General features: G+C 42.6%; 1 pseudogene; it reads left to right on the top strand.

Moving 5' to 3' along the window:
• Positions 1–8,984: 8,984 nt before the first annotated feature.
• LOC148003519 (reticulocalbin-1 pseudogene) lies at positions 8,985–15,306 on the top strand (annotated as a pseudogene).
• Positions 15,307–24,273: the final 8,967 nt, after the last annotated feature.

The following is a 24,273-nucleotide window of genomic DNA, read 5'->3' as shown; positions in this document are numbered from 1 at the left end:
CAAGAGGGGCCACTGGAGAGCTTCTTGGTCCTAGAGTGCTGGACAGGGACCCAATGCTCTGTGCTACTATGCCCCCCAGTGGGCCAATATCCAATGACCTTGAGTGCAAGGGGCTACTGGCAACGAACAATACTTATGGACTGCCCGAAGAACAGTGGACCTTGGCGTGGGCCGGGTAACCCACCCACTAATTCATGGTCATCCCTGACTGCCCCTATCCCTTGCTCATGAGAAAATTGCTCTCCAAATTGGCTTGCGTGGGCTGAAATCGCTGGGTGAGGCCATGTGTATGCATATCTACAGACTGTGAATGTGGAGCTTAAGACCTGTCTCAGTGCACCAGTACCTGATGCTGGGAGGTGTGTGGCTTAGCACTGTTCTGCTTGGAACACACCATTCCTGCCAGCCGGGCACTGGCAATTATCACCCAATCCAGGACTTAAACTGTGATAGAGTGGCTGATGTTTTGCCTTTAAATAGAGTGTCCCAAAAGATGGGACCACGGTCAGCTGCCATGGACTAGGTTCTCCACCGGTTGGGGACAATTTGGTCACCTTGCTGCCCAATCCAGACCTGGAGCCACCACAGCACGAGTGTCAAGCACTGACAGAAGCCCATGGGTGGAGGAAAGACCTCTGCAACTGGCTGATTGACCCCTGCTGAAAGCCGAGGACCTTGTCTACAGACGGGAACAGTTCTCTTCATGAATGAAGGTCAGAGACAAGTGGGTGCTGCCATGGTGGACAACACGATGTCATCTGGGATGGCTGAACTTCTACCCCCCAGCACATCAGCACGTCAGATGCCTTTACCATCTCTTGGATGCCCTGGTGAAGCCAACAACTGCAAGAGATGGCCTCGATAGTCATCAAGAAGATACTGGAAGAAATCTTCCCCCAGTCTGGAGTACCCAAGGTAATCTGGTCAGACAACAGCCCTATTTTCGTTGCCAAGGTAAGCCAGGGTATGGCCAAGTATTTAGAGGTCTATTGGAAATTACATTGTATCTACAGACCTCAAAGTTCAGGACAGGTAGAGTAAATAAATAAAACTCTAAAAAAGACTCTGACCAAATTAAATTAACCATGGAGACTGGCGCAGACTGGGTGACACTCCTTCCCTCTTGCTCTCTTCAGAGCAAGAAATACCCCTTCCAGATCCAGCCTTACCACCTTTGAGATCTTATATGGGGTCTCAGCCCCCCTGACTGTATTAGATGATGTTACTGAACCAACACGTCATAGTGCCATAGTAATAATGATTTGTGTGCAAGGCTAAAAGACCTACAGGTGATACAGAAAGAAATCTGCTCACAGCTGACAGCAGCCTATGCCCTCGAGACCCCTGAGACATCCCATCAGTTCCAGGTCAGAGACTGCAGCTACACTGAGCCCAGACACTCGAGCCTCGCTGGAAAGGACCATACCTGGTGCTGCTGACCACCCTGACAGCTGTCAATTCTCAGCCCTCACCAGTCGTGTACTAGCTGTTGGGGCTGAGAGCTGGGACCTAGAGGGAAATTCAGTCATGTTTGTCCTGGGTTCTATCAAGATAGGTGTGGGATAGGCTTGATTTCCATTACAAATGATGTAACATTGCATATGTTACTACTCTTAGTACTTCTTGGGACCGTGCCTCAGGGATCACAGTCTGTATAAGCTTAGAAGTTCTAAAAGCTAGTCATGACCTTGGTGTATAGGCTTAGATAGTGTCCAGATTAGAATCCTCATGTTAAGACAACAATACCAAGCTGTTATGCTAGATGAAGCTGAGTTCTCCATGAAGTTCTAAGATTAGAACTATTAACAAAAAAGGAGAAGGGAATGTAGAACTAGAGTTTTAAAAAGGTTACTCATTGTTAGAGTCTGGATGTTCAGGGCCGGACGTGCCTGAGGGAGAGCCAGAGATAGGACTTGCCGGACCAGCTACAAGCCCCAAGGACATTGACCATATATAGCCACCCCCTCCCCTTCCTTCACCCCCCTGAGTGAGTTGAGCCACCCTACCCGTCGGCCGAGCTGCTAGAGAGCACATACTCCTTGCTGATGTAATTTCGCGCTGAAAGTAACTGTGCCCCATTTGAATTGACCAATCATGTGTAACCGTGCAAATGCCCCTAACCTCCCTATATAAACCCCACAGGTTGGAGGCTCGGGGTCGATTCCTCTGTCTCCTGTGTGAGATACTTATCGACCCGGGATCCCGCTAAGACCCGGGATCTTATTAATAAAAGCTACCTCTTGCTGTTACATCAAGAATGGCTACTCGTGATTCCTGGGGGCACCCAAGCCCGCGATCGGAGTGAGAGACGGGGCTCCCCATTTTGGGGTACAGTCTTTCAGTATCTTTGCTAGATGTCTTTGCACTGGGATCTTTCCACATTACTTAGATATCCTTGCTATGGGGTCATTACCCGTCACCTTGCCATTTCAATTTTGTTTTTCTTTTGGATGCTAATGCTGTTTGATATAAGATCCAAAGATGAACTTCCATAATGGGCTATGGTTTCAGACTTGATTTACAGCCATGTGCCCCTCAGGTTGCTTCCTTTTGATCCTAGAGGTTGATTAATCTTTCCAGCAAGGCTTCCAGTACTTGATAGGATTGTGCTATATGCTGTCAGAGTAGAGTTATACAGAACTCATATGCTGGCCTTCCTCTGACAGTGCTTACCCTTGACAAGTCCTCAAACAGGGCAGCGCTTGCAGAAAAAAAAAACCCTGCAGGCAATAAATCATATATCTGGGTCTACCCCTGGCTCCTTGAGAAATGAAAGAGGAATATGGTCTTGGCTTACTGTTAGTCTTATCCCAAGACTAGGGAAGGGGACTCCAGAGAGCACTAAGCCTTCTCCTCATCCATCATAGTCTGTATAGCCTGTGGTTTTCATTTGGTCGGTGTGGTGACCTTAAAATGTACTAGGTATTTCTGCCATGTTATGTCTCTATACCTACACATGACCTCAGGTGTACAGTCACATTGGAAATATACAAAACCTTGCATCTGAATTGTAAAATTCAATGTGTGTTATATTTAAAATACCACAATAATTGAGTGGCCATTGCTACAGTAAATATTATTAGGGGGTTTCTACCCGACCGTAGATCATTTAGTTCCCAAATAAAAGACACAAAACTTTTAGATTTAGAATAAGCCTTAAAGTACTAGAGCTGGGCAGACATCAACACTCTGTGCAATTTTTCTGCTTCCCTGTCAATAACCCCGAGGTATTGCTTGCCATGCTCTGCCTGGGGCACTCCTGTTCTGACAGGCTGCCCCTCATGGTAATACACTCACGATCCACCTACCCTATGGGGTGCTGTCTCCTTCCTTCTCCTCCATGTCCTTTCCCTCTCCTTGTGGACCCTGCCTGAGCCCCCAGGCCCAGGGAAACTTTGCTCTGTCCCCTCTCTTCTGCCCAGCCCATGTTGTAGGGATTTTATTAACCAATCAGGGAAAACTTAGGAGACAAAAAAAAAGAAAGAAAGAAAGAAAGAAAGAAAGAAAGAAAGAAAGAAAGAAAGAAGGAATATCTGGAATACATGAGGATCTCCTTGTCTTGGAGCAACCAGACCTTAGGGTACAGAATTTACCATTTGAATATACAGCAGCAGCAGACATATTATAGGCCGATCTACTTTGTAGTTGGACTCAAAGCTTGGCTCTCACACCCACTGGATGTTCAACCTGGAGAAGTTATTTTACCTTTGTGTGACTCAATTCCCTTATCTGCACAGTGAGGACGATAACGATTGTTAATTCACAGAGTTGTCTTGGGGACTGACAAGTTAATATATCTAGTATTTAAACATTAAACACCATCTACTTTGCATAATTAATAAAAGTCTGTGGAAAGGGCAAAGTCATAAAGCCAGAAGAACATTTGATTTGGATATGGGGCCATATAACTACCTCTAGTAACAAACTGAAAATCAGGGAATGGTGGAAGACTAAGGCCAGAGAATTGGGAAATCAAGGCCAGCCTGGGCTGCCTAATAAGGTCCTATCTCAAAATGTCAAGAAAAGTCAAGATTTATTATTATTTAATAATAAATCAAGAAATAGCCATTGTAAAGAATTTACAAAAAGCAAAGCAGTGGAGCAGAGTGGATGCTGTGGGTCAAGTCCCTCTGCTGTCCATCTCTGGGACCAAGTATGCATCAGATCAGTGACAGGAATGGAGTGCTGAGAGCCTGGAGCAAAGGGATGCTGGCTGCATGGCCACATTTGATCAGTGCTAAAGCAGGACTAAATGCTAAGAAAAAAAAGTGATATGCAAACCATGTAAATTTTAATGTCCTCCAGAAAGACAACACCACAATAATTTTACTGTTTCTCAAGCTGCTTGTGTCACCAATCTTCTAATATTGGTAAGGATGTGAAAAACTCTTGTGATGCAAACCAGTTGCCAATAAGAAGAGCAACCACTGTCCTGACCAAGGTGACCTGGATGCTGTCAAATAGGCCGAGGCAGCCTGGATAGCCATGAGAGTATGTTTAACACTCAGATATCTGTCATTTCAAAACGGGGAAAATGAAGCCTGACTTTTCCCCCCTTTAAGCAAAACCAAGAATACTAAAGCATTGAGGATTACAAATAAAAATATGCCAAGAAACTTCATAGAATATACATTTCTCTTGTGTGTGCTCCTGAGTGTGTGTGTTTTGTATGTGTTTTGTGTGTGTTTTATGTGTATGTGTGAGTGTGTGTGTATGTGTGTGTACTTGTGTGTGTGAGTGTCTGTGTGTCTGTGTGTGTATGAGTGTGAGTGTGTATGCAGGTGTGAGTGTGTGTGTATGCGTGTGTGAGTGTGTGTATGAGTGTGTGTGTGTCTGTGTCTGTGTGCACTAATGCTTCAATTATCTGCTATGGTGAATACTGTCCCCAGCTCAATTATGAAGGTTAGTATTAAGCTGTGAGTAGTATGTGGAGAGGGGTCACAAAGAATATTTAGGAGTCCTCTTCTATTAAGTTGTCTGAGACTTCCAAATGCTGCATGATGTGAGTGGGCCTCACATCTCAGCACACTAACTATATTAAGTAAATTCCCGTGTGTTTTTCTTAAACATTTTTCTATGAAAACCTTTAATAATTTTTTCTCCCATTCATTTTTGGGGGGGGGCGCAAGGGTCCTTGTGTGTTTTTTGTTTTTGTTTTGTTTTTTGGTTTTCTTTTTGTTTGTTTGTTTGTTTTTTGCTTATTTTAGGTCCACAGGATTTTCTGTAGCCTTGGAGGAAGTCCTAGACTTAGGACACTGGATCTGTACAGTTAAGGGAATTAACCAGTTCACTGAGCACATTTTTTCTTTGTTTGGTTTCTGTTTTTCTTTTGAGATCTCACTGTGGGAGCAGAGGAAGCCCTGAGGAAGTACAGCCCTAAGTGGATGTGTGCTGTAAACATGATATGACCATGCCTTGGACCCAAAGCCATTTATTTATCCATGGGGAAAAGGCAAAGGCCCCCATACCCTTTGAGGCTCAGAGACATGACAAAGCCTTCTCAGGATGGTGTTGATAGTGTGTGCAGAAAAAGTCTACTCTACCTTTCTCCCTGGCCCCATCTGGATATTTACAGCGTGAAGACTGCTCCCTGCACAGACTGCTCCTACTGAGATTAGCTAAATCTGCCCCTTGTCAGTTGCATATGCATAGTCCTCCCCTCCTTGTTTATCTGCATGTAATGCCCACCTCCTTGCTGCCCTGTGCAACAGCCCTGCTTCCTGGCCAACTCTATACAATAAACATGCTGAGCTTTTGGGATGCTGCATTTTCTCCAGCCCATGGACCCAGCCTTCCCCATGTATGTGTGTCCAATGTCATTCTTCATTTCCTCCTCACCCATGTCAGGCCCAAGTCCCTGGAGCCACACAAAGGACTTGGCAATCTAAGTCTGCTCCACTTTGAAGGAAGTACTTTCTAAACTGAAATCTAAAGCACACAGTGGGTTCAGCTCCCTCTCAAGTGTCTTTGGTGAGAGTTGGGGTGGGTGTGAGACCAGTTGCATTATGACTATTGCAGAAGAGTAAAGGATTCACAGTTTGCTTATGGTGAAGCTGAGCTCCCCAAGAGGCTATCATTGCCAACGTTTTCCCAAGTCACTTCTAGGAGGTCAACTGACTCCTAGGTGAGTCTTTGGTTACACTGCTTCAGTTTTCTGTGGCTACACAGTCCAAATGGCACCCACTGGTCACACATGGCTATTTGAGATGAACTAAACTTAGAACTAAAATCTGCCTCTTTAGTCACAGCAGGCAAACCAGGAGGCAAACAGCCAGCCAGAATCCAAAGCCAGAAACACAGCAGATATAGAATATTTCTATCATCTAGAAATTTCTCCTGGACAGCAGTGGTCTAGGTTCTTGGTGTCTGGTTTTTCCTTCAGGGAGAATTACCGTACTAATATCAAAAGGTTTATTTTTATAGCAACTTTACCAAAATTTGACTTACTCACCCCGAAATTAATTCAGTTTATGTCTACAATGTAATGGTTCCCCATAAATCTATCCGAGTTCGACGGTAGACCACGGAACAAAAGAAAGACAGTTTATGCAGTTATGTAAAAATGGTATGCATCAATATTGACCACTGCATAATTATACTGTACTACTTTTGATTTCTTCAAAATTCAGGCTTTTTATTGATAGTTTTACAAAAATACATTATCCTAGAGTTGAGAAAATATTATACAATATTTCATCTGGGCTTTTTATTTCATTGAGACTTTAATATTTTTGCATCTTTTGCTAGTATTGTTAGATTCTTTATATGAGTTTTATTTTGTGGATTTTTGGCCGATCTGGTCACTATTTGATGCCATTTCAATGTTCTCAGGTTTTTGATGACAATAATACCACAATGATAATGTGATATTCATTTTCTTGAGCCATTTACATATGTATATACACACATATGGGAAGTTATGTATACATATATCTATGCTATACTGTGTAGAATACAATTCTATTATATGTCAACATATACAGTTTGCTCAATATGATTTCTGTGAATGTTATCAGTCATGGGGAAATATTAAGAGCCTGAATAAACATGGACAATATTTGCAGAATGCACATAAAATTGAAGATGGTATATAAGCAAAAGTGTGAAGTATATCACTTAGAGCTTTCATATTGAATGCACTTTAAAATTTTTAATAGATTAAAAAATTTAAATCATCTTTACCCAGTTTCATGTTTTTTTTTTCACAATGTATCTCCTGGATGATTTGAATTATATATGCTGCTCAAGATCCTTTTAACAACAGTAACCTAATGCCTTACATGTGTTTCTGATATTTCTATTCACTTGATCACTGTTCAAAAAGTGTACCAAGTTGATAGCTGTAATTTTTTATGACTTTAAGAATGTAAATTTCATGTGTGTGTATACACTTTTGATCCTAACTCTTTGGAGGCATAGGCAGGTGGATCTCTTTTTTGAGTCAACCTGGTCTACATAGAAAAACCCTATCTTAAAAAAATCAATCAATAAATAAGCAAATAAAAAAAGAATTTAAAACACTTGAAATTAATATGAACACAACCACATCTTTAATAACAATTGATTTTTTATTGCAGATAATTCATATAATCTATTCACAAAATGTTATATAGTGTCATATGGGAACTCAATTTCATCGTAAGCAAACCTGCTTTTCTCTTTTAATTCGTTGCTCTTAGTTAACATTTTCATACACATATATAATTTATTGTGATTATTCTCTCCCCCCACATCGTCTCATCCCCTCCCCTATGACTTAAACTTATACAGTCTTCTAAATTTAGGCTTTCCAAATTTAGGATTTCTCTTTTATTTATTATACATTCCTTTACTTTTCCATCTACATTTTATGATATCTTAATAAGAAACCCATTCTATTGTTGGCATTATCTCAGTGTTTGGTAGGAGACATTGACATTCTTCAGTAGCTTGTCATCAATGCAGGAAATGACATCGAGCGCTCTCTCTCTCTCTCTCTCTCTCTCTCTCTCTCTCTCTGCCTGTCTCTACTGGCACTGGCTCTCTGTCTCTGTCTCCCTCTCCGTCTTTCTCTGTCTCTGTGTCTCTCCGTCTCTCTGTCTCTCTCTCTATATCCCCTCCCCAATTGTTTTGTTTTCTAATACAAGGTCTCACACTTTAGTCTAGCCTTGAACTCAAGGCAATCCACCTACCTCAGCCTTGTGAGTGTTGGGATTCCAGGCATACACCATCTTGCCCAGTGAATTTTGTGACTCTCGTACATCCCTTTACTATTTCTGAATTATTTTTAATATTGCTGTGACCCTTTTCTAGCTTCTAGATGTAGATACATTAACTGATTAGAAGGTTTTATTTTTAAAGATTTATTTATTTATGTACATGAGCACTCTGTTTGCCAGTGTGCCTGCATGTCAGAAGAGAACTTCAGACAGAAGAGGGCATTGGATCCCACTACAGATAGTTGTCGGTCACCATGTAGTTGCTGGGAATTGAACTTGGGAGCAATGGAGAAGCAGCTCTCTTAACCACCAAGCCATCTCTCCAGCCTGATAAAAAAGATTTTAAATTTCATTCTTTTCGTGTTTGTTTGCATCTTTCTTCTTGAGAACACTGTAATGGAATGTCCAAATGGTAATTAGTGGCGGTTGGTAGAAGGAGCCATATGTGTGATGCCACCATATGTGTGAGGGGCTGGCAACAAGGTGCAGACCCAAGACCATGGCCCTGTGCCCTGAGGCTCGCCTGCTGGATGTGGGCTCTCAGCCCCATCAGGATGCCTTCAGGGGAGGACAGCAGGTGGTGGCTTGTGCCCTGCTGAGCCAGCCTAGGAGAGTGGCAACCACAATCGCCATGTCTAAGCCTCCAGCCTGGGGCACCTGGAAGCTCCAGCTGTGATGGCCGCGGGTTTTTCGTGGTGGACCTGGAGGCCTGAAGAAGCCGCCCTCGCATGCACAGAGCCTTGAGAGGGGACTGACACGCCTGGTTGGAGCCCTGAGTTCCGCACCATGCACTTCCCGGTGTCGCGCCTCCGGGTGTTGCCTGCACAGCGGAGTGGGCACACGTGGCCTTCCCACCCCGCCCTTTCACCGCGCCCGAGCCCGGCCTCAGGGCCCGCGGAGCTCGTGGGTGAGCGCGGGGCCTGTGGGGGCGGGGCGCTCGCGTTATATTTGGCGCCCGCAGCAGCACGTGTGCCTGGGCGAGTTTTCCTTCTGCGGGTGCCGGCAGCCAGGGCGCCGCCGCCCAAGCTGACTCCTCTCTCTCCCTCTCCGACCCCGGCAGGGCCCAGAGGTGATTCTGCCTGCACGATGTCCTCCTTCCTGGAGACGAGCTCTTCGCAGGAGCCAGGTCGCGAACAAAAAGAGAAAGAAAAAAAGAAAAGAAAAAGCAGAAGAAGCGGCCAGGGAAGGGGGCCTTAGCGGCGTTGGGCATCATCTCGGCCACGGGAGGGCGCCCTATGACAGCGGCGGGGTTTCCAACAGAGACTACAGCCTCGCAGTGTCCAAGGAAGAAGCCCAGGCCAGCCCTGCCAGGGGACCTTGAGGCATGGAGCTCGCGGGGACCCCTAGCCCGACCTCCGGTCTGGTCCCCAGGAACAGCAAGCAGCAAGCAGCAAGCAGGGCGGGCTGCAGCCCCAGAGCAGCAGAATCAAGGTAGGTAGGAGACCCGGGTCCCTCCCTGGACTGCTTCTGCCCCCCCCCCCCACCTGGTCCCCCTGTCCTGGGAAAGCAGTGGCAAAAGGAGGCAATGCAAAGTGAGCCCATTGGGTAGGGGGTGGGAGGGTTCAGGGATGTATGGAGAACTGAAGCAGGGATTGGAAAGCCTATGGCATTGGGAAAGAGTGTAGAGGTGCTCTGGAGTGTGCATGAGAGCTGTGCTCTGACATCCCCAGAGCAACTTGGGTCTGTCACCTCTCTCCAGATTGACTTAGAATTAAATGACCTGTACCTGCCAGCGCAGGACAGGCTTTTCAGAGGCAGCTTATCCTGGTGGCACACTCCCTGTAATGTTTCTATTGTATGTTAAAGGATGGGGATCTTGGGAATATATTTTCTTAAGACCTCAGGCAATTTATGCAGATTACAGTTCTGCATAATTTAATTCTTTCCTGCCTGCTATGAGCAGGCCTCCAGATCAGCAAGTTCCTTTGGAATGGTTTTGCTTGTTTTTGTTTATTTTCCATGGTGCTGATTAGAAAGCCATGAATTGTTTTGTGAATTTTAAATTTCAAGAGGTGGCACCCAGAGTTGATGGTGGTTTCCTTCACTCATTGCAGTGTAGTTGCAGCATAAAAAAAAAAAAATACTTAGGGGGCTGGGGATTTAGCTCAGTGGTAGAGCGCTTACCTAGGGAGCGCAAGGCCCTGGGTTCGGTCCCCAGCTCTGAAAAAAAGAACAAAAAAAAAAAAAAAATACTTCTTGTGACAAGAAGTGGAAAAAGAAAGTTGATGAGCTAAGAAAAGAAGAGCCTTGAGCCAGATCAACATTTGGCTTCCTCAAATATGGAGCAAGCATGGAATGTGGCTTTTTCAGAATCGAGGGGGTTTTTAGGATTGGGCAGTGAATGCTGTCTGGGGCTAACCCGTCCCTTTTGTGGCTGACAACCCTTAGGAGAAGGTCAGAATGTGCCAACAGCACAGAGTGGGCACTGGTGGTGTTTGAACTCAGAAGTGCTCAGGAACTGTGAAAGTTTCTCTGTTATCACCCTGGAGCCATCTAGTGAAATAGACCACTGTGATGCTGTGTAAGAGGCCATTGTGAGGGCTGGAGAGATGGCTCAGTGGGTAAGAGCACCAAGTGTTCTTCCAGAGGTCCTGAGTTCAAATGCCAGCAACCACATGGTGGCTCACAACCATCTGTAATGAGTACTGATGCCCTCTTCTGGTGTGTCTGAAGACAGCTGCATTGTCTGACATATAAATAAATAAATCTTACAAAAGATTGTCATCTACTGCAGTTTCTATGTGGACAGGGCACAGTTGAAGGGATTAAAGATCAAGTACATTGCCTGTCTTTAAAGATCAAGTGTATCTTCTAACTTTTAAACCAAGAAATGTAGTGTCTTTTTTGCTGCTTGTGTAGCTTTTAGTGATGTATCTTTTCTCCTAGTACGTCCTTTGTTTCCATAATAGTTGTTTTCAAGTATATATGATTATCGCTCCTATTTGCAGAGCTATTCAATATTTTCATTGGTTAAATATTTGTGGTGAATTTACATTGTGATATCAGTAAAATGCTATGTGAAAATTTTAGAGAATATACCGGTTTGGGTAATTTTAATAACCTTTGCCCTCAAGTGGTGGCCTGTTTTCACATTGAAAAGACTAGAATTCATTACCATCCATAAAAGGATTGATAGGGAAGCACAATGGACAGCAACAGTGTTGTTCCCTTTGACAGTTGTGGGAGCCAAGAAAGAAGTGTGACTTGCTTTTTGTGATTTACCAAATCAAGACTCAGTATCATTACTATAGAAGCCCATGGAAAAATTGATGAAGTTTTCAGAAATCACCAGTTGACGAAATGGTGGTGGTTTTGCTTATATTGAATTCTGAGTTTCAAAGTTATGTTTCATTTTTCTTTATTCCTTAATGAGGCTTTTTATTAAGTTTTTTATTCACCATTACACACTTAGATGCACAGTGCTAGGATCGTAGTCGGTGCTCATTAAATCACTGATCATTGGGGAGGAGGAATGATAAGAAAGTATGTATTTTCTGTAAGTTCTGTTAGTTTTGGGAACAGGTGGTTTTAGGTTTACCATCATACTTTGGTGTCTTGTCCCACATAAGACAACTTGACAGAACCCCCTTTCTGGCCATTATGTTCAACTTATTTTTCTCTTAATCATTCTTGAAAATCATGGAAGTAGTGTGGAAAATTGATTGTACCTGCAGTATAGCAAAAAAGCCCAGGCTAGATAGGAAGCAGTTATGTTTCTCCATGAGCTGATGTGTTAAAACATCTAGATTTTAGGAATTTGGTGTTGTGTTTTCAAACATACATCTTACAGCATACAAATAACATCGCGATAGAATAAAGGAATCTTTTGATTTAGCACCAAATTCCCTAAAGCAATGACTACTGCACAGCTCTCTTGGCCATATGAATAGCCGAAATTATATTTCACTCTTTTAAACAAATAATGAAAGCACTTAAGGTTAAAGCAGAGCCCATGGGAAAAGTTTGCTGTGGTGTTTCTCTTTGGTTTCTTGTGCTCTTTCTAGAGAATGACTTTAAGAAGTCAGGGCGATGGGTCAGGTGGTCAGTGTGGTCAGGCAGTCATGAGCAGATGGTTAAGCGATGTGCTAGGTCCCCATAGGCCAGTGAGCCCAGCTGAGAAGCAGAGTCTAGCCAGTGAGCCTAACTGAATAACAGAGGCTAGACAGTGAAACTGAATGAAGAGCAGAGGCTAGCCAGTGAGCCAAGCTGAAGAGCAGAGGCTAGCCAGTGAGCCTAGCTGAAGAGCAGAGGCTAGCCAGTGAGCCTGACTGAAGAGCAGAGGCTAGCCAGTGAGCCAGGCTGAAGAGCAGAGGCTAGCCAGTGAGCCTGACTGAAGAGCAGAGGCTAGTCAGTGAGCCTAACTGAAGAGCAGAGGCTAGCCAGTGAGCCTGAATGAAGAGCAGAGGCTAGCCAGGGAACCTGACTGAAGAGCACAGGGTAGACAGTGAGCCTGACTGAAGAGCACAGGCTAGCCAGTGAGCCTGACTGAAGAGCAGAGGCTAGCCAGTGAGGCTGACTGAAGAACAGAGGGTAGCCAGTGAGCCTGACTGAAGAGCACAGGTTAGCCAGTGAGCCAGGCTGAAGAGCAGAGGCTAGCCAGTGACCCTGACTGAAGAGCAGAGGCTAGCCAGTGAGTCTGACTGAAGAGCAGAGGCTAGCCAGTGAGCCAGGCTGAAGAGCAGAGGCTAGCCAGTCACCCTGACTGAAGAGCAGAGGCTAGCCAGTGAGCCTGACTGAATAGCACAGGCTAGGCAGTGAGCCAGGCTGAAGACTGAAGAGTAGTGATTTTAACCTTTATTTATAAGTTCTTCCGTTTTCCTAGAATTTCTACAAAGGTTTGCCTCCATAAAGTTTGACTTATAAGGTTCTCCTTGCTCTCTTCTTCTTATCTCCTTTCCTCTTGCTCTTATGACACAATAATTTCCTTACTCTCAATGCCTTACTCTCAACGCTATGCCTTTACTTCTAAGTTCTTCTTGAGTTCTGTTCTCTTCAGTTCAGTTCTGTCTAAAAAGCTTTCTCTCTCTTTGTCCTCAGCATTTGTATATCTTTCTGAACACAGCATCACATGGTGAAAAGTTCACCACAAGTTTGCACAGGAATTCAAATCATAAGTTGGATAATCAGTTTACGACAGAGAATGTTTACATGCATATCCATGAAGAGTAATCATCAGGATAAACTGTCACCATTTGTCACTGGCTCTGCATGTTCATGGAGAGTTAAAAGCTGTAATTTTTATGAGAAAAGAATAAGTGAAATTGCCTATAGGCAAATCCAGTCAATTATATACGTTCAGTCCTTGCACCTATAGTAAATCATTAGTTCTCTTTTAATGAACTTTTGTTAATTGGTTTATACCTTCTTAGCATGGGTTCTAATTTGTAGATGCCTGCTTGGTATTGCAGAAGCAATTCACTCGTGAAACTTTAAGAAGGAAGAGTTCTCAATGCAATTTTGATTACCAGAGAAAACGTAATAGCTGTCCCATTATAAAGGAGCTTAAAATTACTAATCTAATTTTAGGAATTCTTATAGAACCATCATAAGAATTAAGAAATCATCTATTTGTCTGTACTTCATCACGCCAAGACAATACATCTTCGTTGCTCTGAGGTGATCTGCTCAAAAGAGTGGGGTAAAGAGCATGACAAATACAGAGGCAGATACTTGCAGCCAACCATTCAGCTGAGAGCAGGGTCCCCAATGGAGGAGTAAGAGAAAGGATTGAGGGAGCTGAAGGGGTTTACAGTCCCATAAGAACAACACTAAGAAACATCCAGAGCTCCCAGGACCGAAACCACCATCCAAAGAGTACACATGGACAGACCCATGGCTACAGCTGCATATGTAGAAGAGGATGGCCTTCTTGGGCACAAATGGGAGGAGAAGCCCTTGGTCTTGTCAAGGCTTGATGCCCCAGTGTAGGGGAAACCAGAACAGGGAGGCAGATAGGCCTGGGTGTTTGGGTGGGTGTGGTAACACCCTCAGAGTAGAAGGGGGAGGGGGTTTTATAAGGGGTTTTGTGGAAACCAGGAAAATGGATAACATTCGAAATGTAACAAAAGCCCTCTCTGGGGAAGGGACAGCGGATAAGGTGCTCTGAGCCCCTACTTCCCTGCTGCCTCCCTTTGATCACGACTGTGGTGCATGGTGTCAGCCTGGGACTCTCCATGGGCTGCTGCTGGCACTGGTCCTGGCGTTCATGGCTAAGAGCATGATGAGCAAGGAGCACATGGTTTGTCCCGATTCAGAGCAGGGCGAGTGGCCACCAGAGAATAAGCCCAGCTTCCTGTACGATCATGAGGTCTTCCTGGGCAAGGAGGACTCCAAGACCTTTGATACCTAATCCTGGACGAGAGCAGGAGAGGCTGGGGAAAATTGTTGATCCAATTGACAGTGATGAAGGCAGCCTTGTTACTACTGAAGACCTGAAAGTTTGGATCAAACAGGGACAGAAAAGATACATCAACCAAAATGTGGCTAAACTCTGGAAGGATTATGATAGGGACATAGATGAAAAATCTCCTGGGAAGAAAACAAGCAGGCTACCTATGGCTACTACCTGGGAAACGTTGCTGAATTCCAAGATAGCTCTGCTCATCACAACTTTAAAAAGTTGCCTCCAAGAGATGAGAGGAGGTTTAAGGCCTTGACGGTGACCTGACAGCTACTCAGGACGGGTTCATTGCTTTTCTGCACTAAGAGGATTTAGAACATATGAAGGAGATTGTAGTTCTGGAAACGCTGGAGAATATCGACAAGAACGGGGATGGTTTTGTGGACCAGGATGAGTACATTGTGGACATCTTTTTCTCACGAGGACAATTGCCCTGAGACCGACTGGGTTTTGTCTGGGGAGCAGTTCAATGATTTCCCAGATCTGAACAAGGATGGGAAACTGGATTAGGATGAGATTCACCATTGGATCCTCCCTCAGGACTATGACTATGCACAGGCTGAGGCCCAGCATCTGGTGTATGAGTCAGATAAAAACAAGGATGAGATGCTGACCAAAGAGGAGATTCTAGACAACTGGACCATGTTTGTGAGAAGCCATGCCACCAATTACAGGGAAGATCTTACCAAAAATCATGATGATCTTTGAAAGAAACTCATCCTCATGTGGCCAACAGTCACATGCTTTCTACGGATATTCTGGCTGATTGCTATATTTGTCAAGTATATAGCAGTTGTGTCCCTAAACAATAAGAAACCTTTCTAAAGCTCAAAAAAATCATGCATTACACCACCAACAATAATAGTAGGAGACTTAAACACGCCACTTTCATCAATGGACAGATCAGGGAAACAGAAATTAAACAGAGACACAGAAAGACTAACAGGTTATGAAACAAATGGATTTAACATATATTTATGGAACACTCCACCCTAAAACCAAAGGATATACCTTCTTCTCAGCATCCCATGGTACCTTCTCCAAAATTGACCATATAATCGGTCACAAAATCGGCCTCAACAGATACAGGAAGATAGAAATGATCCCATGCATCCTATCAAAAAACCACGGACTAAGGCTGCTGATCAATAACAACAAATAGGACAGAAAGCCCACATATACATGGAAGTTGAAGTCAATGACAACTTGGTCATTGGAGACATAAGAAAGAAATTAAAGACTTCTTAGAAGTTAATGAAAATGAAGATACAACATACCCAAACTTATGGGACACAATAAAAGCAGCGCTAAGAGGAAAACTCATAGCTCTGTATGCCTGCAAAAAGAAACAGGAGAGAGCATATGTCAGCAGCTTGACAGCACACCTAAAAGCTCTAGAAAAAATTAAATAAACCCTAGAGGAGTAGAAGGCAGGAAATAATCAAACACAGGGCTGAAATCAAACAAGAAGAACCAAAACCGAGTATCAAAAGAATCAGCAAACCCAGGAGCTGGTTCTTTGAGAAAATCAACAAGATACATAAACACTTAGCCATATTAACCAGAGGTCACAGAGAGTGTATCCAAATTAATAAAATCAGAAATAAAAGGGAGACATAACAACAAAATCTGAAGAAATTAAAAAGATCATCAGATCCTACTACAAAAGCATATATTCAACAAAACTGGAAAATGTGGAGGAAATGGACAATTTTCTATACAGATACCAGGTACCACAGTTAAATCAGGAACAAATAAACCATCGAAACAACCCCATAACTCATAAAGACATAGAAACTGCTATTAAACATCTCCCATCCAAAAAGAGCCCAGGACCAGATGGATTTAGTGCAGAATTCTATCAGACCTTCATAGAAGACTTCATACCAATACTGTCCAAACTATTCCGCAAAATAGAAACAGACAGAGTACTACCAAATTCCTTCTATGAAGCCACAATTACTCTTATACCTAAACCACACAAAGATACAACAAAGATAGAGAAATTCAGACCTATTTGATTTATGAATATTGATCAAAAATGCTCAATAAAATTCTTGCAAACTGAATCCAAGAACACATCCAAACAATCATCCATCATGGTCAAGTAGGCCTCATGGCAAGAATGCAGGGATGGTTTAATATACGGAAGTCCATCAACGAAATTCATCATATAAACAAAGTCAAAACCACATGATCATTTCATTAGATGCTGAGAAATCATTTGACAAAATTCAGTACCCTTTTATTAATAAAGTCCTGGAAAGATCAGGAATTAAAGGCCTGAATCTAAATATAGGAAAATGCAAAATACATCAAACCTGTACCTAACATCAAACTAAACTGAGAAAATTGAAGGAATCCCACTAAAATCAGGGACTAGACAAGGCTGCCCACTCTTTCCCTACTTAAGTACAATATGGTACTTAACGTCCTAGCCATAGCAATCAAACAATGAAGTAGATCAAAGGGAAAAAATTAGAAGGGATGAAGTCAAAACACTAATATTTGAAGATGATATGATAGTCTACTTAAGCAACACCAAAATTCCACCAGAGAACTACTTAACCTGATCAACAACTTCAGCAAACTGACCGAGTATAAAATTAACCCAAACAATTCAGTAGTCTTCCTCTACTCAAAGGGTAAACAGGCTGAGAAAGAAATTAGGGAAATGACACCCTTCACAACAGTCCCAAATAATATAAAATAACTTGCTGTTACTTGAACCAAGCAAGTAAAAAATCTGTATGACAAAAACTTCAAATCTCTGAAGAAGTTGAAGAAGATCTCAGAAGATGGAAAGATCTCCCATGCTCATAGATTGGCAGGATGAATATGGTAAAAAATGACCATTTTGCCAAAGGCAATCTACAGACTCAATGCCATCACCATCAGTATTCCTACTCAATTCTTTATAAAGGTAGAAAGTGCAGTTTGCCGTCATTTGGTATAACATAAAACCCAGGATAGCAAAACTATACTCAACAATAAAAGACCTTCTGGGGGAATCACCATCTCTGACCTCAAGCAGTATTACAGAGCAATAGTGTGTATGGTATTGGCATACAGACAGGCAGCTCAGGGGAACATAATTGAAGACACAGAAAAGAACCCACACACCTATGGTCATTTGATCTTTGACAAAGGAGTTAAAACATCCAATGGAAGAAAGATAGTATTTTTAACAAATGGTGCTGATTCAACTGGAGGTCAACATGTAGAAGAATGCAAGTTGACCCATTCTTATTACCCTGTACAAAGCTTAAGTCCAAGGGGATCAAGGACCTACACATCAAACCAGATACACTAAAAGTAATGGATAAAAAGTAGGGAAGAGTCTCGAAGACATGAGCACTAAGGAAAATTTCCTGAACAAAATGCCAGTGGCTTATGCTTTAAGATTGAGAATCGACAAATGGGACCTCATAAAACTTAAAAGCTTCTGTAAGGCAAAGGACAGTGTCATTAGGACAAAATGGCAACCCACAGATTGGGAAAAAATCTTTACCAATCCTGCATCTGATGGAGGGCTTATATCCAAAGTATACACAAAACAGAAGAAGTTAGAGTACAGAGAGCCAAACACCCTTGTTAATAAATGGGGTTTGGAGCTAAAGAAAACATTCTCAGCTGAGGAATATAGAATAGCTGAAAAGCACCTAAAGAAATGCTCAATATCCTTAGTCATCAGGGAAATGCAAATCAAAGCAACCCTAAGAATCCACCTCACACCAGTCAGGATGTCTAAGATCAAAAAATCAGGTGACAACAGATGCTGGTGAGGATGTGGAGAAAGAGGAACACTCGTCCATTGTTGCTGGGATTGCAAACTGGTACAAGAACTCTGGAAATCAGTCTGAACGTTCCTGGAAAATTGGAAATTCCACTACCTGAGCACACAGGTATACCAGTCCTGGGCATATACTCAAAAGATGCTCCAACATACAATAACACATATGATCCACTATGTTCATAGCAGGCTTATTCATAATAGCCAGAAGCTGGAATGAACCCAGATGCCCTTCAGCAGAGGAATTTATTCGAAAAATGTGGTACATCTACACAATGGACTACCACTCAGCTATCAAAAACAATGATTACGTTCAATTCATAGGCAAATGGAAAGAACTAGAAAATATCATCCACAGTGAGTTAATCCAATCACAGAAAAACACACTTGGTATGGTGTTGGGAGCGATGGCCTTGAAGCCCTCCATTATTCATGTTATTATTATGGTTAGCATTAAGTATGACTGGGTTCATGGAAAATCGCCAGCCAGATGCAGAAGACTAATACAAATGTGGTGGTCAAGATGAATAATCATATGATAACGTCTGACATTAATATACCCAATGTCATGACCTGTAACCTTTCTGAAAAACCAACATCCTGCTGACTAATAGATATGACAAATCTGTGACCTTTCTGACAACCTGTCAACATCAGCCGATTCCCTGACCACACGAATATTGTGTCCTTGGCGTGGGTAAATGTTTCTTACTTCTCTCCTCTCTCTGTTATCCATTTTATGGTACAAATTCAGCCTTGGGAAAAAATAAAATTGTTGCCTTGATCAGACTCTTGTCTTGGAGTCCTTCTTCATATCTCTTGTCCCTCATTCTCTTCCAGGTACTCAGCACCCCTCATTGACAGTATGCACTCATTGATAAGTGGATATTGACCAAAACCTCAAATTACCCAAGATGCAATCTACAGATCTCAGGAAACTCAAGAAGAAGGATGACCAAAGTGCAGATGCTCCCACTCCTTCTTAAAATGGGGAACAAAGATATCCATAGGAGGGATATGGAGGCCAAATCTAAAGCAGAGACCAAAGGAACAGCCATTCAGAGCCTGCCCCACATGTGGCCCATATATATACAGCCACCAAAACTAGGTAAGATTGATGAAGCTAAATGTGCTTACTGAAAGGGACCAAATTTGCATCTCCCCTGAGAGACACATCCAGAGCATGTCAAATAAAGAGGTCATTGCTAGCAGTAAACTAATGAACTGAGAACAGGACGCCCTTTATTGGAATTAGAAGAAGGATTCAAAGAGCTGAAGGGCTTGCAACCCCATAAGAACAGCAATGCCAACCAAATAAACCACTAGCAAAAGACTATACGTGGACTGACCCAGGGGTCCAACTGCATATGTAGGAGAGAATATCCTTGTTGGGGCACCTGTGGAAGGGGAAGCCCTTTTTCTTAACAAGGTTGGACCCTGGGTGCAGGGAAATGTCCGGGAAGGGGTTTCTAAGTGGCGTGGATTGGGGGACCATACATACGGGAGAGGGCACGGCAGGGGGGCTTATGGACCAAAAGATGGGAAAGGGAATAAAATTTGAATAAAACATATATATCTATTAAAAAAACTGAAATTTAAAAAAATGATACTAATACCAAAAAATAATCAAAAAAATGTGAATAAGAAAGATATTTTAGGTTTTGGAAAAAGATGAATGACAGGTATTTGAAAAACTGTATGACCATGGTAAACACTTTAATATACTTGAGAAATTTTTTACATGTTAATGAACTGCATCTTTTTTTTAAATAGTGAATGGAAATACAGTCCCTTCCTGGCTGTGAGGCTGGGGGTCCAGATGTAGTGGAATTCATTATTTGTTGGTCCTGAACCTTTGAGTCTGCTTCTAACTCAGCTTATGCCAAGGAAACTAGGCCAGGGTGATATCTAAGCCATTGACCAAACTATCTGGACTAACAATCACAGGTGGAATTCCACCTTGTAAATGGGAGGAGAGGAATAAAAGATACCGTTAAGGATTTAAAAAAATGAAATGTACCCAAAAAATCCAATAAAAAAGTTTAAAATAAAAATAACTTAGGAAATACAAAATACTGGGGTGCCATTCCACAATCGTGATGTGTTTCTTCTGTGATAGCTTACAGGTTAATTTACTTCTCTATGACTGTTTTCTTATTTCAAAGTAAGTAATGGCATCATCTGTGGAGTGATGGTGAGAACAAAAGATTTGCCGAACTTGAATAATCGATCCCTCCGGAGCATGTGCTTAACATTCTAAGCACAGGGAAATTTCCTGAGGGGATGAAAAAACAAAATCCAAACATAAAACAGGAACAACAACGATGTAAAAACATTCTGCACTCTGGGTATGAAGGCATGTTGCAACTTTAATCAGCTTTGTAGGTATTTCTAATAAACACACAAGAAACAAAAATCCTATCACAGTCCTAGCAGTTGCATCCAACAAAGAGAGAGCTGTGAGGTAGTGCGTGCTGCTTCTTTCCCCAGATACCCCTGGGCCTCAGGCCTGCACCCAGTGAGCTGGACCAAGAGCAGCCAGGTTGAAATTCCTGCTGCCATGGCAGGATTCTGCAGGAACATTTCCCTTTGACAACAAGGAACCTGTGTGGAGGAGACCTCTTGGTGAGTCCTCAAGGACTCTAAGTGTCTTATTCTACAGGGAGACCCTGCCAGGTCTTTGGCAAGGCCAGCCAGTTGTTTCGGGAAGTCTCTGGTCCTGTGGCAGAGGGCGAGGAATGGCAGAAAGAATGGCAGCTCCACTGAGAGTAAAGGCTACCCCTTCTAGGCCTATGACCTCCTAATTAATTTATCTTCTCACCTGATGCCTATTCACATTTTCTTACTATCATACAACTGTGATCTTGATGAGCAGCTGGTCTCTTGTTTTCTTAATCAGTTCTTTGTTGTCACAGACGTTTTTAACTTACTCCAGCCCCTGAGACTTACTCATACCTTCTGTATGCAGTAGGACCCTTGGTGGGCCTGTCATCTCAAAATTAGAAGGTTCGGTAATCCAAAAGATTGGACTCCAGTTTACCTCAGGCTAGGAAAGAAGTCAGCCACCATTAGTAAAAAAGAGCAAGGGAAAAATTACATAGGAAAAAGAAGTGGCTTAATCAGTAGAAAAGATCCTCAACTTCTAAGGCCCGCACATCTGCACCCCTCTCTTCTGACCTTTGCATAGTGGTGTATAACTCCAGATGGTAGTAAAAGGCAGAGTTCTTCCCAGAAAGGTCAAACATGATTTTCACTCTTACATCTCTGAGGTGGGCTGGCATTATAGCACACATTCAGGTGGAATTATAACACCTAGGATAAGAAGACAGAATCCACATATCACAATGCCAAATGGACACCCTCCTGAACTTATGGACCCATTGACAAAACCATTGCCTCTTGTGTACCATCTGGATGAAGTACCAAGTTCACAGACAGTTCTTCACCAACTTCCCAAACCAGCGAACTGGAGCATGAAGAAAGCCAAGTCCAAGGCATTCAAAACCAGCATCCTCACGAATGCCACCAGGAAAGGCTTTGGTAAAAGAAGGGAGGTACTGAGACAGTTGGCCCTCATACACTCAGAGAAGACTGTGCCAGGAGAATTGGGGAAGGATTGTGGGAGAGTAATCAGGTATCAGTAGTCAAGAAAAAGAAAAAAATATAAATAGAAATAAAATAAAGATCTTTAACAAAATGGGACATAATGTATTGCTGAACTAACTCTACTCTGTTTACACTTGCACATGCTTTAACATCTACAGTCATTTACATATACTATGTATACAGCAAAGATTAATGTAGCAGAGAACAGGCAGATCAAAGATCCATTGTTCCCTCACATCTATGTGGCTCTGCTTCCCTTTATCAGGACTATGGAGGCCTCTGCTCATCCAGGTCTCAGGGCTCAACCAAAATGCAGTCCCCTATGATCTCTGGCCAAGTGTTCTTCTGTTCCCAGTAGAACTCTGCCTCAGGCTGCAGAGGCACTGAAGGGTTCACCTTCAAGGTACAACCACTCTTTCAGTCTTTCCAGGCTCTCTGTTACTCAACTGGAGGCTTCAGCAGAGGCCTTTCATCTCAATAACAGAAGTTTACCTGATCCAAAACATTGGGAAGCCATCCTACACTCCTGATTGGCTGGTTACCTGAGACCAAACAACATAGCTCTCTTCTGTATGCCTGTTTTCCTGATTTGAAAGTAAATATTGTGTGCATCTGTGGTGTTCGTGGTAAGAAAAAATCCATAACATGAATAACAGGACCATGCAGAGCATGGCTTTACATTCTATGTACAAATTGAATAGCTAGATGGAATTACCAAAGAAAACAATAAGAATCCTAACAACAATTACAGAAATAATGAAATGAAATAAAACAAAAACAAAAGCAAAAACAACAATAATTTGTGGGTGCTGGAATTTAAGGCACGTATTAATTTTGACCAGCTTTGTAGGTATTTCCAATAAAAAGCAAACAAACAAACAAACAGCCTTATTAAAAGTGCTGCAGGTGCAGGAGAGAAAGGTGGGAGATGTCCTGTGCTGCTGCCCCCATGCTGTGATTCTGCAGCAACAACTTCCTTGGGAATAGGAACCTGTATGCAGTGGGATCCCTTGCTGGGCCTGTCATCTCAAAAAGAGGGGCTTCCCTAATCCCAAACCTTGGAATCCAGTTGACTTCAGGCCAGGAATGAAGTCAATCATCATTAGTGAAAGAGCAAGGGAAAAATTACATAGGAAAAAATATGTGCCTTAATCAGAAAAGATCCTCAACTTCTAAGGCCTCCACAATCTCCACCCCTCTCTTCTGAGCTGTGCATAGTGATGTTTTATAACTCCAGATGGTAGTAAAAGGCAGAGTTCTTCCCAGAAAACTCATACATGATTTTCACCCTGACATCTGTGAGGTGAGGTGGCATCATATCACAGAGTCAGCACACCCAGGATAAGGACACAGAAGCCACAGATGACAATGCCGAATGGACTCCCTCCTGAACTTATGGACCCATTAAAATTGAGGTTTAGCCTAACCTTAGGCCATTCCACTCCCTGCCCATCCGCCTGAGTTTTATGTTTGCTCTGAGTAAAAGATCAGCGTGTAGCCCCAAATATCCTCATGATTGGACTTGGAAATTCAGGAAGAACGATATTGGAAAAGGGATGGCTATGTGGTTACAATGTGGTAACACAAGGTCCAGGTTGACGTTTACTCGCTGATGTCCGATTTCACTGTCTTGTTATATTTGAGAAAGGGAGGATGTCCAACTTAATATATAAAAGGTACAGAAATTTATTATTTTATATATGCCCTGTAGTTGATCCCTATGTTTCAAGAAAAAAGGAGTTTTTATTCTAAAAAAATAAGATAATAGACCATTGATTTTGTGAAATACATGGATATGTAAATAAAAACAATGTCAACTGTCAAGGACTGCACAGTAAGCAAATATTTCCAGGTTTTATACACTCAGAGGTCTAGAAGAAACATATTGGCCTCCATAAAAAGGAAAACCTTAGGAATCGAAATGTGTGTCACATGCATTGTCTCGAGTAGTAGATTTACTTTTAAGAAAAAACTCCCTCTTCCTTGGTCCCTAGAGATTTGGGTGCTAAGAAAAATCTGTTCTCTCATTCAGGTTGTAAGCAGCCCTCCCCAGCAAAAGCACTGTTGAGTTCTAATGATGCACAGAGAAACATCTAGCTTAGCAATAGCGGTTGCCAAATGCTATTCCCAGTGATGTATGAGAGACTAGAGGAAAGGGTCCGCACAGAAATTGATCAATTTTTGGAGAGCTAGTTAGCAGGTAGGTCATAGAACTTCCCAGTGGCATCATCAGTAAGCCCTTCACTGGACAATCTATTGTATCTAAGAGATCCCTA

Source organism: Rattus norvegicus, chromosome 9 (genome assembly GCF_021556685.1).
Source record: "Rattus norvegicus strain SHRSP/BbbUtx chromosome 9, alternate assembly SHRSP_T2T, whole genome shotgun sequence".
Taxonomy (NCBI): Eukaryota; Metazoa; Chordata; class Mammalia; order Rodentia; family Muridae; genus Rattus; species Rattus norvegicus.
The sequence above is the reverse complement of the archived record's forward strand: the minus strand, read 5'-3'. Positions and strand labels throughout refer to the sequence as shown.